The following is a 16,884-nucleotide window of genomic DNA, read 5'->3' as shown; positions in this document are numbered from 1 at the left end:
AGCACTGTAATGTTCTGTATTAGAAAATAAAAAAAGAATATCAACAAAATAAAGCAACAGTGACATCAAATGTTATAACATTATTATAGGATATTTTCTATGCACTGGTGTTCTATAAACAGAATCAGGTGATCATACTGATTAAAGTTGATTGGATCAAAGGATAATTACCATGTTTCCCAGAAAAACTCCTGTTGAATCCATTTCTTATGATGGACTCACAGCTGTCCTGACTCGTCCCGTGATATAGAAGCCTTTCACGTGCTCCCCCTTCCTGTCTGTTCTTTTCAGAAAGCTTCTTCTTTTGCACTTCGTAGCTTTGCCGCAAATGGACATTCTGCAAGCGTTCAATCTAACACAAAAGAACAAAATGTTCAGCTGTTCAAGTTTCCTGTTCAACACAGTTAACTTAGATTTCTGGTAAAAACCACCCACTTTCAATATATTCTTCTGAACTGTTTGCGTGAAGGCCGCCTTTACTTTGAGGTACTCTGAAGAGGAAGGCTCCAATGCAACCACTTTTAGATTTTCACCACTAGCCATATTGTCCCAGTACAAAGGAAGAGTAAAGTCTGGAAAAAGTTAGACCAGTTAACCAAAGAAGATAAAAAAAAATGTTTCTAAAATTATTGTTTCCAAAGACAAACAAATCAAGACAAAATCCATACTGAAACTGTCATAAATCCTGAGTGCAGCGCAATCAGACATAATCTCACAGAGGGCTTCCAGAAAAGGTAAAAAACGAAGGCGTATATTTTGTGCACTACATAAACTGACCATATGGAGTAACAAAGGGCTTGCTTTGCTCACATGAACACTTTTTAAAATAGTGATCGGGGAAATTAACATGAACTTTAAAAATAAAGAAATGCATAGACAAAAGGAAATCATGATTAAAAATATGTCAAGGAGCTCTAGCTCAGATCATAAATCCCATTAAAGTATTTTATCACCACTCTAATGTTTGTAAGTCTTTTGACATTTAAGATGTGCTAATTAGGACTCGACAGCTTTTCCAGACCACTCTTCTCACCTGAGTGATTCTCCAGTCGTTTTAGCTTGGTTTTTCTAGCTAACCGACTTCTGGCTTCCATCTTCTGCAGATCCACGCTCCACATGTTTCCGTGTGTGTCCACTATCTCTTTCTTGATATCATGCTCTAGGTTATAATTATCTGTTTTGGGGAGCCTTTCCCAGCTACCATCATATCCCAGGATGCACCACGCCACACAATGGTACAAATTATCCTCCTCCCTAACTCTGACTTCTCTCCGTAGACGAGCAGCAGCGTGAAGCATCTGTATCAGCTCGGTGACCCCATCTTTTAACCCGCTGACTACCAAGCCTCCATCTCCACTCTGGTCCTGCTGTACATGCAAACCCTGGGCCTCCACTAGCTTCTGTAGATCCTTTATTTCATCCTGGGTGAAGTCTGCCAACTCCTCCTTTGTCATTTTTTTTGTGGAGCAGTGAGCCTGGTACAAATCTTTTACCTTCTTCATTGCATCATGGACACTCTTTTTACCAAGGCCCAGGAACAGGAAGATGGACCGCTGATGAGTAGTACAGAGGACACTCGTGTCTGTGTTAAAACAAGTCAAGCACTGATAGGTTATAAAAACACATCAACAGGATTCTGATAAACAGGAACTTGATGTTAACATTCATCAAACTACTTGTGTTACAACAGAAGGAAACATCTGTATTATTTGGTGTTTAAATAAAACATCTACTGCAAAAATATAACTGAATAGTCTTCATGAACTTGTCCTTGAATAGTTCCCCTTTTCAATTGCATCTATGCATTTTAAGAGTTTTATGCTGGCCTGTTTGTATACCTCCCTCATTTTTAACTCCTAGCCCGTTTTTGAACTTTGTATTTGTCCCTTTTTGTTAGTCTCATGTATAATTTCTAAATAAAAAGCTATACTCAAGCAAACTTGGACTGCCTCTTTGTTCTGCTGTTAGGTCAACTGGCTCTTTTAGTCAGTATGTTTTGCTGATAGCACTTTGCATCTTTATTTTGACTGTTGAGCTCCTGCAGATTACAGTATTTATACTTTTACTTATCTAAATAACCTTTATGCTTCCATTTGTTTTGTGCTTTACATCTACCTTAGTTTACTTAACTCAATAGCTGTTGGTATACCTTGGTTTTCCCGTTTCATGCTCAAGTTGTTTTTGTAGGAGGCACCGTAAACCTGCAAATACAAATGCATGCAGTAAACACCATCTTTTTATGACATGTGTTGTTATCGAACTGTTAATAGAATAAAATAGAAATAATCTAACCTGTTGAACCAAACTGCTAACATCAACATATGGGATTGTTGTGGTATCCAGAGTCCTCATGGACCTTCCAGTAATCAAAGTTTGGGGTGTGATAGTAAGTGACTTGCTGGCATATGCTTTTGTGCTCACATTTGGGGTGACTACAGTTTGCTTTTCTTGGATGATGACACAACAGGAGTCCTCTACCAGCTCTTTACTCACTTTACCCTGAGTCTTGAAGTACCGCTGAGCCCCTGCTCCATCCAGACCCAAAGTTTCTATTGTCAGACTGGTTAGAGCTGACGTTAGGGCCTGTTTGGCCTCCTGAACCTGGCATCGGGGTCCAGATAGAGACACATGTGGATTTGGAACATGTGAGGCTCTTAAAGGAACCTTGGTCTGTTTCATGCCAGTCAGGTCTAAGATTTTATGAAAACAGTCAACCATTTCAGGATGAAGCAGAGAGATTTTTTCTTGAGTTGTAACTTGATTCAACAGGAAGTCGTGAAGAACATCAGTGAGCTTGCTCACATTTTCACTGTAGCCCACCAGTCTTACTTTGGTTGTGGCAGATCCATTAGATCCTGGGACAAAGCTGATATCCACTTTGAGCTCATGAACGTTCTCTTTGTTCTTGGCTTTCATCAGGACTTCTTTCATCCTGTCAAGATCTGGAGATACCGCTGCATTTCCCTGCAGCTTCACAATCTCCACACTCAGATCGTTCACCACAGCTGCCAGAGCCTCATCCAGGTCAGCAGAGGACAAACTGGACAGAACCAGATCTGATCCCACTTCTATGAAAACAGGATGTCTAAAGTTTTGAAAGAGAGTCTGGTACTTGGAGATGGCACGGCTGGATTTGATAAAAGTCCTCAAATCTGCTGGGAGCTTGACTCTCTTTTTTGATATTTGCCTTATTAGTTCCTCAAGTTTAGTAGCTCCTAGCTGCTCCTCCTCGTCACTGCTTTCCAAGAACATTGTGTTCCTTTTCCCTCCCATGATTGAAGCCTCTGGCCAATGAGTGCACATGACTCAGTGAAACTCTTCTTCCAGTTTGAACTGCTTCTCCTTCAAGAAATCTTTAGTAAAAATCTGGTGGAAAAAAAGTACTGGATTTCAGAAATGTAATGTACAAAGAATAAATTTACATTTCTGTAAATCTGTCAAGTGCTATCTAGTCAAAATGAACATCCATTGGTTTTAATTTTGAACTCCAGTATGAACACAAATCCCCCAACCTGAGGATCACCACAACACAACCCAACAGAGCTACACCTTAGTTCACAGATTCACTTTGTCTAGGCTTTATTTCTGAGATTTCACACAACCCAGGATTCAAATCATGAATACATAATGGGCTTGGATTTACATCATTTTGAATGAAATGTGCTCTATTTGGAAGCAGCAGGGCCCCCTCCCCTTTCGACAGGTTGTGTGTGAGACTTTAAATCATCAAACTGTAAAATATACATTTTAAATTGTTATTGATCTCTTTACCCCTGGTCCTAAAGTGTGTATTTATTTTCTTACTCTTCTTATATTTGTTGTTTGTTTACTTGCACTGCTGTAACTGGAGCCTTGTCGTCTTGTCTCTCTACTGGACTGTATGTAGCGGAGATGACAATAAAGTTTACTTTGACTTCAGCAGCGAGCAGGCGCACCGAGGGCTCTCGCACTCGCGTATAGAATTTCGAAAAAACATCGGTGCAAATTATAAGTCTGTATCATAATGTCTGGTGTTTTCGTGTTTGTTGTTTTGTTTTTATTTTATTTTGCGAGTTGGTTATTAGATGCTGCTCCCGCATCCCCGCCCTCTCCTCCCTGTGCCGCAAGCAGCAGGCGCACCTCGCAAACAGAGGGCGCCCTTACTCCCAGCAAATGGGCGATAGAAAACCGATCGGTGCCTATGACATTCCCAATATGCGCTGGCTGATATCGGGGCAGCGTGAGTACGAGCAATTTTTTTTTTTTTTTTTTTTTTTTTTTGCCGATGCCCGTGAATCCGCCCCCCACCTCGATGCCGCACCGGACAACCGTCCGTGTGCTGAATGTGCTGTTATTATGTGTGTAAATTATTTTTAAATATATCAGCATACATTACAAAATTTAAAGGTCGGTGTTACATTGTTGGTTACCGGTGGCTGATGGTTGACGTGAGGATTTAATATTTTGAAGAAAATTAGTCTGACACTTACTTTGATCAGGCTCTTTACACGGAAGTGTGTTTGGTTTTGCACTTTATAAAGGAAGTGCAAAACCAAACAACCCTCCCCTTTTGTAGAGCGGAAACAAGTCCAAGTTAAAGCTAGACTGAAACTGCAAAGCATTTTGCTGACTGTGGTACTGGCAGTGACTGGTTATAACCACAAATCATGAAATACCATGAACTTTATCTTCTGTTTGTTTTTCTGTCTTTGGATGTGGACGATCCCTTTACCTTCACTTTACATTCACCTTTATTGGGCCACCCTTCTTAATCTTTAAATTCTGGTGTTTTCAGTCTCATTGCCACAGGTGTATAAAATCAAGCGCCTAGCCATGAAGTCTGCCTTTACAAACATTTTTGAAAGAAATTGTTCTTGTGTCATTGTAAAAAGGACATGGAAGTGAGCATGGCGTTGTGACAGGATGTCACCACGGCAACAGGTTAGTTTATGAAATAACCTGCTGGGATGGTGTCTATCCAACCCAGCAGGATAGACCCGTTTCCCAAATGTAGTTTTTATCCGGTGGGGGAACTACCAGAAAGAAACGCAAGTGTAGCCATAGTAAAACCTTGGGAACTACTACTTTGTTTTTGTTATTGCATGGTGTAGATATGGAAGTGACAAAGAATGATTGTAAGTAGATCATAAATGAGCTATGTTTATTGTTATTCATTGAGGTAATTAGAGAAATTACATAAAAATAGAATATATTTATCCTTCACATGATGCCTAATCTCTTACATTTACTTTGTGAAAGAAAGTTTCTACTCTTTTTACTGACCTCTCAGCATTAGTTTCATGTCTGACACTGTCCCCCATAAACATGACCCAGATTGTTTGTTGGCTAGTTAAGACAGAGTTTTTACACATAACACAATTTAAGCACACTGGGATTCCTTACCTTCTTTTCCACTAATTCCATATTCAAATCCCTCAGAAGGCCAACTTCTTATTTTGATGTTTTCTCTCCCTTTGATCTGATTATAAAGTACAATAATGGCATTTTACCTACAATACCTACAATATCTACAATATGTTTTATACAAGTCCTCTATATCTTACGTCTCCATAGACCACATTCCTGAGAAAGCATTAATCTCCCAGGGGGTTTTTTTCTGTTTCGCTTTCCTGTAAGTCCCTGTAACCTCCACTGGAATGTCATAATCACAGACACACCTAGATATGAAAATAGGTCACTGTGTTTCATATGGTGAATTTCCTTGTTTGTCCTGCTGGGATGGTAACATTTAGGGAACTTGCTAGAGTAGAAGTATCTTTATTACGAGCAATGCTGGAGCGGGTACTGTTTTTAACTTGTCTGTCTGTCACGGACCCGGCTCTGGAGGACTCGGGGTCCGTGAGCAGTGGTTATTATTATTATTATTATTATTATTATTATTATTATTATTATTATTTGGGGTCTGTGTCGTCTACTGTTCTGTCCACGTTTGTATGTAGAGTGTGTGTGCGTGTGTCTGCTTCTCTCTCTCTCCCCCTGGTCCTCGGGGCTGTTTACGGAAGTGCGCACCGTGGGAAAGGCGTGACCTTGCGACTGTCGTCATCGGGAGTACCGATGTAGACAGAGGTATTTAACCGGGACTCGCGGCGACAGTCGACGTGGGATTATTACTCCTGACTGGTATAGTCTGTGTGAGACGTGTGTTCTTGGTAGTCGGCTAGCGTGTCTATTTCACTGTAAATAAAGTGCACTGTGGCATCGCAGAGTCCTGCGTTTTGGGTCCTACTTTCCTCGTCCCCACGGTCTATGTTGCTGAGTAAAATGTGCTTGTGGAGAAATCTACTGTTGAGGAAATTACCAGACAGATATTAAATACTTCATTTCAAACACTGACATGACAATAGAAACTCTGATTTTGAAGGGGCGTGGTCTTACTTACCAAATAGTCATGAATAAATGTTGTACTTGTATCAGTATGCCTGTGAAAAATTCTCAAGGCAGGTTTGAGTGTTTGTAAAGAAGGCAGCTGGACTTCTTTTTGGTTCATGAAGAAGTACCTCTTGTACAAGAGGCTTCTTTAGCTCTCTGAAATACATACACTTTAAGAAACACTTAAAACATGTGATTCTCCAAACCATCATTAAATCAGAGGAGAAAAAATATGCTCCTCTCTTTGAAGTCACAGTCTTCATATATGACTTCATATATGTGACTTCATATATGAAGTCATATATGAAGTCATATATGTGACTTCATTATATATGAAGTCACAGTCATATATAATGTTTTTAAAAGAGATCTGAAGTCTGCTGATTATCTATTCTGCTATCTATTTATCTATTTAAATGATTATTATTGCTATTACTACACGAAGTACCTGTTAAATATGGCAATGACAGACTTTAAAAACAACTTTACAACTTTAAAAAGTTGCAAAGTCGTCTTCTGTAACAGCAATGTGAGGCCACTTTTCCACACAAGCCCTCATGGGTATTTATGTTTTTTGATGATGTTGTTTTTACACATTTAACAGCTGTAACTCTATCGGTTGTAAAGCAGACATAAGTTAGGATCTGAACATTTCAATTCATGCATTGAGATTTCAAACAACACAAAAAGAAAAAAGAAGGCTAAACTGAAGCAATAAATAAGTTGTGCAACAATACTGCAGTAATGTTGCTGTGTTAGCAGACCATCCACTAGATGTCATACTGAGACTAGAAATTGCATCAATACTGTTAACAATAACATAGCAGCTGTGAATTTGTCAAAAAAAAAAAAACAGAAAGTAAATTCATGCAGGAGTGTTAATATCCCAGGAAGGATGTTTATTCTTGCTTTGATTTGCAGACATGCTCACAAATTCAAAAACCTTGGCATTTACATTTGCTGTAATCACAAACTTACAAATAAATGTTGTGGCTGGTTATTTTTTTCTGTGCTCAGCAGAACAGAGTGCATTTCACACATTTCTGTTGGTGCTAAGCTACTTGAGGTATTCAAGAAACTCAGATCACTATAAACAAACGTATGGGTGTGTTTTTGTTTTGTTTTGTTTCTTTTACCAAAACCTAATATCTATCTGTATTTTATTACACACCTCTTCTGTCTCACAGATATGTAAGAAAAAAAGTGGATTTTCAGTATTTTGCTTGACTAAATATTTACGTAGCAGATTTTCTAATCACTTGCATCACCTGATGGACTCCATCTTTCAGCCCACTCACAGTCCAGCAGCCTGGATTAAAATGGTCTTCCAATACATACACACCCAGGACCTCAGTCAACTGCTTTAAGTGGTTCACATCATCTTGAGTGAGGCCTGCAAGTTCATCCTGCCTGAAGATTTGCGTAGTGCACTCAGCCTGATACAGACTTTTGAGATTTGCAATGGCATTGTCAACATTTTTTCTGCATAGTCCGACAATCATGAAGGTGTAATGTTGAACTCTGGAGCTGGTAGAAAGGATGCTTGGGTCTATGTTCATAACTGGGGTGGCTTGTGCAACAACTGTAAAACAGATGATTTATAATCAGTCACAAATAGCTCAAAAATGAAAAAGGTGCCTCATGAGGAAGAGGAACAGCTGTTACCTGTGTTGATAACAGCAGATGGAAACATCTGCATTGCTCGCTTTTTAAATGCCAGGAAAACACTGAACTTGTTGAGGACAAGGCGAATGTTGGTGAGACACTGGAGAGGACGGAAAGTTGCACCAGTCTTAACCCCTTGGAGGATGGCATATGCAACGTGGTTGGGGTCCAAACCACCAGATCCTGGACAGCCATTCAAATAAAATATTTATATGTTTTCTGTTCACTTATGCATCTTTAATGTCTTGCCCACTACTCACCAGCACAGATGGCAGGAATGGCCACAGACCTGTATCCAGAAGACTCACAAGTTTGAATGATAGAAAGCAGCTGTTTCTCAATGAGACTCACATTTTTTTCTCCACACACATGTAAAATAGCTTTACATGGGAACCCTCCAGGTGAGGTTGTTAAAATATCTCCCTTCTTTACTTTTGCTACACGGACACAACAAAAACATGATTAAGATACTGCAAACTGTGTGCCAGAAATATATTGCAATTTTAAATGTGTATCTTCAGCCATTCTTCTCACCATTTCTGAGTTCAGCCTCAACCTGAGGTCCAGCCATAGTTAAGATTTCTTGGCATACACCACCTGTAGATCAATAATAATAACTTTTACATTTTTTTTTACTACTTTCTACATTAGATACATACTGAAGATATCAAATATATGAAGCAAGATATGTGGAATTATGTAGCAAAGAAAACATTGATGAAATAACTCATAAAAATCATATCTTATATTTTAGATTCCTCAAAGTAGCTACTCTTTGCTTTGTTGACAGCGCTGCAAAGCAAGAAACACAAGGAATGGACATTAGACCAAAGGAAATCTGTGCTTTTGTCTGATGAGTCCAAATTTGAGATCTTTGATTCCACCTGCTGTGTCTTTGTGTGACTCAGAAAAGGTGAAATGATGGTCTCTACATGCATGGTTCCTACCATGAAGCGTGGAGAAGGAGGTGTAACGCTGTGGGGTTGCTTTGATGGTGACACTGTTAGGGATTTATTTAAAAACTGAAGGCACACTGAACCAGCATGGCTACCACAGCACCCTGCAGCGACATGCCATGCCATCGGTTACACACCTCCAGGCTGTGTAAGTGATATCTGACCAAGAAGGAAAATGATGGAGTGCTGCTGCAGATGGCCTGGCCTCCACAGTCACCTGACATAAACCCAATCAAGTTGGTTTGGGATCAGATGGACTGCAGAGTGAGGGGGGGAAAGAGTCATCAAGCTCTCAGCATCTCTGGGAACTCCTTTAAGACTGATTAAAAACCATCTTAGGGGACTACCTCATGAAGCCCATCGACAGAATGCCAAGAGTGTGCAAAGCAGTAATCAAAGCAAAGGGTGGCTATTTTGAAGAATCTAAATTATAAAACATGTTTTGAGTTATTTCACCATGTTTTTACTGCATAATCCCATGTATTCATTCATAGTTTTGATGCCTTCGGTGAGAATCTACAGTATAAATAGTCATAAAGATAAAGATAAACCATTAAATGAGTAGGTGTGTCCAAACTTTTGTCTGGTACCAACTGTGGAATGGAGCAATCTTCTGCCACCTTCTCTACATGGATGATATCAAGGTTCACTGAATGGGACATCGATTCACTGATCCACACCACCAGGATATACAGCAATGACATCAGAATGTCATTCGGACTGGAGAAAAGTAGTCGGATGGTAATGAAGAGAAGAAAGGAAGTCAGAACGGAGGGGATCGCACTACCAGAAGTAAACATTGCAGACATAGAGGACAGCTACAAGTACTTGGGAATCCCACAGGCAAATGGGAACCACAAAGAGGCTGATAGGAACGCTGCAACTGCCAAGTACCCGCAGAGAAAAGCAAGTCCTGAGGAATCAGCTAAATGGCAAGAACAAGATCCCGATTATCAAAACCTACACCCTTCCCTGCTGGGATAATAAGCTGGCCTATGGAGGACATAGAAGCCTCTGGAAGGAAGGAAGGCAGGAGGGAGAAGGCAAGGGACTAGTTGTTGTCCGAACCATGGTCCAGGATGAGACAAGAAACTTCCATGAGTACATCAGGAAGATGGCCCCAACTGACTGTGTGCTCAGTGAATACCTCAAGCAGTAGAAACCCAAGAATGAGGAGCAAGAAAAGGAGGCATCATGGAAGGACAAGCCCCTGTATGTAGCACCAGCAGATAGAGGAAATAGCTGACATCCAGAATTCCTACCAATGGCTAGATAAAGCTTGACTAAAAGATAGCACAGAGGCACTAATCATGGCAGCACAGGAACAAGTACATAAGTAATAAGGAATCCAGGCTAAGGAATAAGTACAGGAATTAGTATAAGATCGATAGAGGCTGGGGTCTACCACATCAGGCAAAACCCCAGGTGCAGGCTGTGCAAAAATGCCCCTGAGACAAAATGAGGTCAAAATGGAAGACTCCCCATAGGGGGTTGAGAAAGACTGTGCTAAGATCCTGTGGGACTTCCAGATACAGATGGACAAACTGGAAATGGCAAACCAACTGGAATTAGTGGTGGTGGACAAGCAGTGGAAGATGGCCATCTTCCACCACGTAGCAACACAACATCAGGAAGAAGGAACACGAAAAGCTGAAGAAGTTCCAAGAAATAAAGAAGATGTGGAGGGTACACTTAACAGTGGTCCCAGTGGTAAACAGAGCACTTGGTGCAGTGGCCCCCAAGCTAGGCGAGTGGCTCCAGCAGATCCAAGGAACAACATCCGAGATCTCTGTCCAGAAGAGCGCAGTCCTAGGAGCAGCAAAGTTGCTACATAGGACCCTCAAGCTCTCAGGCCTCTGGTAAAGGAGCCAAGCATGAAGGATAAAGACCACCAACCGGGGCTAGAGGGGATTTTTTTTTTCAAAGTATGTATAAAACCTAATTTGCCCTAAACATCCTACAGGTCAATGGAAATGTATTAGGTTTAGAGTTGGTTTTATTTTAGCCATGTGCTAAATGCATTTACAAACTGGAAAGTGATAAATCTGAAATTAAGCCTCACTTGTTTTGGCATTAAAGTTGGTATTATCTGTAAAAGGCTTTCTTATTTTAAATACATTTTGAAATTCTATCAAAAGGGGAGAGCCAACAGAACCCAAAAACGTATCTCTATTTTTCACCCTAGCTAGGCCACCAAGGACATGGATATTAGATGGTTTACCAGCATAAGGCTAAAGTGCATTTTCCCAGGAAACATGATTGAAACCCAACAGTTGATTAGATTCAAAAGCTCTCACCTTGAAAATTTGTGAAGTCAGTTGAGTTCACCACAACATCTGTAGTCTCATTAACAATGTCACCAAAAACCACTTCTAGTTCAACCCCACCTCGGACTTTCACAGTTATGCCAGTTAGGTCACTCTTGAGGGACTTGAAGGTGGCTGAAAAGACGAACACGACAACAAGATTCACATTTCTGATATCAACCTCCATGTCACTTGTTGAACCGTGGAAACAGTTAAATATTTGTTAAAAACACAACATTTCAAAGGTAGATTTTTGTCTGAATCAAAACAGTTCAACCAGCTCTGGTTTTACCTTGACCGCTCTGCTTGATCTTCAAGCTCAGCTGTCTGTAGACCTCATGGTAGCACTGTAGATACATGTTTGGTTTAAGCACCACCTTTCCAGAAATGTTTCTACAAACAATGCACAGTACTTAAAACTAAGAACAAACGCAAACTTGCCCTTACTTTGGTAACAAGTCCTGAGATTCTCTGGTTCTAACTAATGTTAAATGACATATCCTCTGTGTTGTGATCATTATCATCTGTGCTTTATGTTGCAATATTTACAAGAAAAACACAATAAACAGATGATCATACGTGAGAAAGAGCTCGGAGATGGCAGAAGGGAGATGCTCCCTTTTAACAGAGATACAGCCTTAGCAGAAACATGCTTATGTACTGTAATTGCATTCATTTTTACTCCAGTAGCTCGGGTGGTACTGTCTAACACCTTCATTCCTACCCATATTACTATCACTCTCAGCAGGGAGTAATATGTATTTAATACAATGTAATATAGTAATACTATGACCTGCTACTGCAGTAAGTGATAGTGGAAAATAAAAATTTAAAAAAAGGGTTGCTGTATACAGCTATCGAAAAAGATCAAACTCTGTCACCTCCTCAGAGTCTTGATAGTCTGGTTTAATGACAATATAGATGTTGTGAAGGGATTCACATGACCCAGATAATCCAAACTGGTCAATGCTGTCAGTCAGCACTTGAATGGCTTCTTTCTGGGGATATTTCAGAACTACCCCGGGTCCAATGATTGGAAAGGCAATTGAACACCAGCCTTCCTCTACACAGAGTTCCAAACACCTTTTTAGCCCAATAGCAAGTGTCTGCAAAGGAGAAAACAGGAAAAACTTGTCTATGCGTTGGTCTCAGGGGTAAGGAGATTTACCATTTCCATTTACTGGTTTATGACTGTGTTTTTCTTACATGTTTATGAATTTACTGTGTTTTTACTTTACCTGCATGCTGAGGCCATCAACTCCATCCCATGGCAGACACTCAATGAAGAAGATCTTAGAGCAGCTCAGAGCCGGAGGTGCATCAACCACCATAACATTACCAGCAGAAAGGGTCCACTTCCGAGCTATCAGATGAAAGACCTTCTGCAATGGATTTCCTGCTTTTTTCAGTAGACATTTACCAACTTTAGTGGAAGTAAGCTTTTTGGATACCATGGGGGCCACTACCACATTCACCTGTAGAAATTATGTGAAATAATACTAACATGTGGGACACATGCTGCTTGAATAGAAATTGTGAAATTGTTTAGAATATATTTGTTTAACCTGTTCATCTTCCAAAGTGCTAAGCTTGATCTCCAGGTTTGTTTTGTTAACAGCTGTTGTGTTTGGTGTACTTCTGGCAGTGTTGCTTTCCAGTCTGTCTGGGTTGGAGCTGATGACGTTAATGTATAGTGGCTCTGGGTAAAGATCAGACACACTTGTGGTACTTTGAGAATAGACTTCTTGTTGTTCCCTGATGATGACCTGACAGGATCTCTCTAACAGCTCTTTGTTTTGTCTGCCTTCTTCCTGGAAGTACAATTGCACCCCCGGTCCATTTAACACCACCGTATCAGTTGACAGCTGCGCTAGACTCGTGGCTAAGTCTGTCTGAACTTTCTGAACCAGAGAACGAGGACCCTTCACGAGCACACAGGGATGTGGAACATGTGAGGCTTCCAAGGTCACATTAGATTGCTTCATGCCAATCAGGTCTAACAATTTATCGAAGCAGTCAACCAGTTCAGGATGTGACAAGTTTACCACTTCTTGAATATCAACTTCATTCTTTTGGAAACCATGAAGGACCTCATTGAGCTTGTTAACATCCTCACTGTAGCCCACCAGTCGTACTTTAGTTATTGCAGTTCCAGTAACTCCTGGCATGAAGCTCACATCCACTCTGAGCTCACTAATGTTTGCTTCTTTCTTCGCTTTCATCAGGATTTCCTTCACTCTGTCTAAATCTGGAGGTACTGCTGCAGCCCCCTGCAGTTTTACAGTGGCCACTTTGAGCTCTCTCATCACTGCTGCCTCGGCCTCATTCAGAGCATCAGAGGACAAACTGGACAGAACCACATCTGAACCCACCTCAAAGAAAACAGGGTTTCTGAGGCTCTGCTGGAAACGAGCTTGGTATTTGGAGATGGCTCCACTGGTTTTGATGAAGGTTAGCAGAGCTGTGGGGAACTTGACTCTTTTTTCCTTTATGTTCTTAATCAGTTCATCTAGTTTTGCAGCTCCTGACTGCACATCTGTGTCAGGGCCCTCCAAAGTGATTGTGGCACTACCTCTGACGACTTTAACATCTGGATAGTTAGCGAACATTTCTCGATTGAACTCTTCTTCTATACGCCTGTACTGCTTCTCCACAATTGGCAGCTCTTTTTTGGTGTATTGAATGTTTTCCAGATCTGCAATCTTCTCCTTCACAGCATGGACCTCTCCCACAACCACAGCATAGCCATTCTCATTGTACACTTTGATGTCATCTATCTTGAGGGAGGAGTCTTGCAGCAGCATCTTGATCTTTTTTGGCTCAAATACATGATAGCAGAGATAGTTCTCATTGAAACGGCTGAAAATCTGATCCAGCTGTAGCTCCTGTTTCTCTGCAGGGCATCCTGGCTGACTCTGACTGTCACCTCTAACTACAACATTTTCATCATCAAATTTTAATTCCACCGTGCAGCCGATATAAGAGAGCTGCTTCTGGAGAATTTTTAATGCCTTGGGTTTATCTCTTAGATAATACAGGAGGAAAATATCTACGTTAAATGTCCTCTCGAGATGTTTTGTGATCACTTTTGTTGGTGCCTGAGAAAGAACCAAAAAAAAGCACATTTATCAGGTTATGCTTGAAAACCAATAAGAATTCTACATTTAAAAAATACATAAACATTAAACATAAGAGATAAGCTTACATGGACAGACTGTTATTGACCAAATTGGTTGTTCTTTTTCAAATGTCTACCCAAGTTATAGGTGAATGTAAGTTATCTTAGTTTATAGAAGGCTTCCACTTTCTAAAATGCTTTGGTTCTGGTAAAATAGAGTCTGCAGTATCACTAATTGTGAAAGTTTAGGCCAATGATTAAAAGCAGTTTGGTCAGTAGCAGATGACAGGTTTTTTGTTGTTTTTTGGCAGTTTTATTTTATTTTTGTTATTTATTTCCATTTTTACAAATCAACAAGTCAACATATGTGGATACTAACTGTACTAAGTACAATTAGTACAAATATTGCTGATCTACAGAAAATTTCCTGCGCAATAGTCTCTGATAGGAAGGCAAAAATAACTCAAATAATTTGTCACAACTAAAGTATGCAAAAGAGCATCTCCGAATACACAACACGTCACTTGAAGCAGATGGGGTAAACCAGCAGGAGACTGCACCGAGTGCCACTCCTGTCAGCTAAGAGCAGGAAACTGACACGATATGTGAAGGCAAATTGCATGGATTGTTTATGTGAGGACCGAAACGCAGAGCACAAACAGGAACTGGAATTTAACTGAAACCGTGCCATTTAATTAGGCAGATATCCTGAACGAGAAAAACATAAATTATAAACTAAACAGAGGATCAATCGCCTGAACTGGGGAAATTAAGAAAACAAGACAATTACCCATTACTAGAAAAGCCTGGTTAAACCTCGTAAACTTGGGAAGGAACACAGAAGAGCCATGGTGGAAAAAACAGACACGACAATAAAGGTTGAGGGAAAACACAATATATATAGACAGGAGGTTTCCAGGGGAAGTGGAAACACACGGGGAACAAAACTGATACAAACGAACATGACACCAGGAAGCAAAACTAAACACACTGCACAAAGACCATGTAAAAATAAAATGGGAAAAAGGCAGACTAAGACACTCTGACTTAACAAGGGAACAGGGCAGTGAGAATGGGAGACGAGATGTGGACATAACTAAGGAGCACATACAGAGGACAAGATGGGCTGGGGAGAACACATGAACACATAAACAGAGACACACCGAGAGGAGCACAGAGGACAAAGACTCAAGGGAACCTAATAAAACGTAACTAAGCTTATCATAAGTAAACTCAGAGATGTAATCAGAGTACATGTTTCCCAGCTGATTCATTATCTTAGTGTTGGCTAAAACTGCATTTCTATTAATCAGACATGGCGCATGTTTGGATTTTGCTTTGGGTGCCTTTTTTGAATGCCTGCACCTTTCAGGAATCCACCCAAACTGGTCAGGTCAGATTACCTGACAGTACATAGTGCAAGGTTTCCTTAGGAAAAAGAAAAAAGAAAACTTACCTGTGACTGCGTGGTCGCTGACTGATTGAGGGTCTGTGGAGGTAAACTTGCTTGGCTCACTGTTAAATACTGTTTTCCACCAGAAATAGAGATGGCATGAAACTTTCTCAGCAAAACCCGCTCCTGAACTGTCAAAACAGCTAAATTCAGTCACCACATGTCACGGACAAAATCTTACATTTAAAAATGTAACTGCAAGAATGAAAGAAACAAAGAATCGCAAGTAACTTAGGGCAGCATATTGTTCTTTAGCTTTTTTTAGCTCTTCTAATATTCAGTTAAGATGGTGAACATCATTCAACATTATTATATGCAGGCCTGTGAATATGGACATGGTCACAGAGGTATTAGCATGAGTTTAAACTGTTTACACATAGTCTTGTTTACCTTCTTTGTCCTTGAAACAGATTTTATAGGTGTTGCCTTCAACCTCTGCAGGAATTCCACACTCACCACCTCCAGAGTCTTCTCCTCTCTGAAAGTATCTCCAGATATCCTGAATATCATTGCCAGAGAGACCTTTGACTTCAAAAAACAGGGGATGTGTGTATTTATCCATTTTCCCTAATATTCTAAACTAAAAGGAGACATTTGGATACAGTTAACTCCCTTTTGTGTCACTGCTCTGTGTGAAAATGCGCACTGAAACCCTTTTTCATCGTCTACTTTCAGTAAAGTTCCTCCTCCTTTCATTTACAAGTAGACACACCTAATGTTAACCTTAAAGGGTATTTTACAGTTTTTCTTGTTGTGCAAGTATGTGTCTTTTCTTTTTCAAATTATGCTGAAAACACTGAACATCAAAACGTGATGTTAATAATGACGCCTGACTATTGTGATGATTTGTGTTTGTCTAATGAGGAGCTTATTGATTTTATCTATCTATCTATCTATCTATCTATCTATCTATCTATCTATCTATCTATCTATCTATCTATCTATCTATCTATCTATCTATCTATCTATCTATCTATCTATCTATCTATCCATCCATCCACAGTCCTCACAGCCTAC

At 40.2% G+C, this 16,884-nt stretch overlaps 1 pseudogene across 1 annotated transcript in view; it reads right to left on the bottom strand.

Annotated features, from left to right (window-relative positions):
• LOC146714600 (protein mono-ADP-ribosyltransferase PARP14-like) overlaps positions 1-16,884 on the bottom strand; it is an 18,783-nt pseudogene extending 1,899 nt beyond the window's left edge. Inside the window, exons 1-15 of the transcript XR_014918836.1 lie at positions 16,258-16,884; positions 15,871-15,998; positions 12,862-14,394; positions 12,535-12,771; positions 12,178-12,402; positions 11,589-11,643; positions 11,288-11,431; positions 8,569-8,631; positions 8,295-8,471; positions 8,035-8,217; positions 6,963-6,981; positions 1,931-1,977; positions 1,034-1,582; positions 436-572; positions 172-352 (exon numbers count right to left, since the gene is read on the bottom strand). The product of XR_014918836.1 is annotated as a protein mono-ADP-ribosyltransferase PARP14-like (transcript). The remainder of the gene's footprint in view (positions 1-171; positions 353-435; positions 573-1,033; positions 1,583-1,930; positions 1,978-6,962; positions 6,982-8,034; positions 8,218-8,294; positions 8,472-8,568; positions 8,632-11,287; positions 11,432-11,588; positions 11,644-12,177; positions 12,403-12,534; positions 12,772-12,861; positions 14,395-15,870; positions 15,999-16,257) is intronic.

The sequence above is a fragment of the Copadichromis virginalis genome, linkage group LG3 (genome assembly GCF_057382275.1).
Source record: "Copadichromis virginalis isolate Kocher_CV1m ecotype Utaka linkage group LG3, C_Virginalis_male_GT1.1, whole genome shotgun sequence".
Classification (NCBI taxonomy): Eukaryota; Metazoa; Chordata; class Actinopteri; order Cichliformes; family Cichlidae; genus Copadichromis; species Copadichromis virginalis.
The sequence above is the reverse complement of the archived record's forward strand: the minus strand, read 5'-3'. Positions and strand labels throughout refer to the sequence as shown.